The following is an 810-nucleotide window of genomic DNA, read 5'->3' on the forward strand; positions in this document are numbered from 1 at the left end:
TTATTTGTGTTTGTGCGTGTACCGTCAAATCAGATCTGACTGGTACAGGAGGAGATTGTCCCTCCTTCCCCGGCAGAGCATCTGGTGGATTCGAATCATGTACCTCTGGGATTGCAGTGCAACTGTGAACATGTTTTTGTGATTTGTTTGGTTTTGCTTAGCACCAAAGTAGTAAAGATAGTCAGTATCTTGATGTTGCCACATCTAGTGGGTACTTTTCAGGCTTCATCATTCCAAACTACTCAACAGTGAGAAACTTTCCTTTCTTGTTTTTTCCTGAGCCACATACTCTTGGTTTTCTTCTTTTCTGGCTTTTAGTCTATTTTATTAGCTTGTCCAGATATTTGCATAAATTCTATGTTCAGGACATTCTGCGAAATGAGAGATGCTTAAGACACAGTTTGGATCTCAAGTTACTAAGTCTGAAGACAGTAAAATTTAGTATGTGACAAAGATGGCTTGGGCCATAACAGAGGTCTAAAGTCCTATGGAAGAAGAGAGAGAAAGCTTTACCCTGGCTGGATAAGGAGAACAGGGAGAGATGGGGTAGGAAGGCTCTTTTAGAAAATATAATATTAACACTAAGCCCCAAAGTCAAACAGAGTTCTGGAACCCTAAGAAAGTTTTAGAACCCTTTTACTTCTAGTTTTATTTGAGTCATTATACCTTGTTGGTAAAATGTGTTTGTTACATGTTGGACTGCTAACAAAAAAAAAAGAGTGTCTTCTCCCTTCAAGAATGAGAGTCTTTGGGGGAGCTCTGGTGGCCTAGTGGCAAGAAGCTGCACTGCAATCCCAGAGGAACAGAGTT

This window comes from Elephantulus edwardii, unplaced genomic scaffold (assembly GCF_000299155.1).
Source record: "Elephantulus edwardii isolate Elephantulus edwardi_28Jun2011 unplaced genomic scaffold, EleEdw1.0 scaffold00121, whole genome shotgun sequence".
Taxonomy (NCBI): domain Eukaryota; kingdom Metazoa; phylum Chordata; class Mammalia; order Macroscelidea; family Macroscelididae; genus Elephantulus; species Elephantulus edwardii.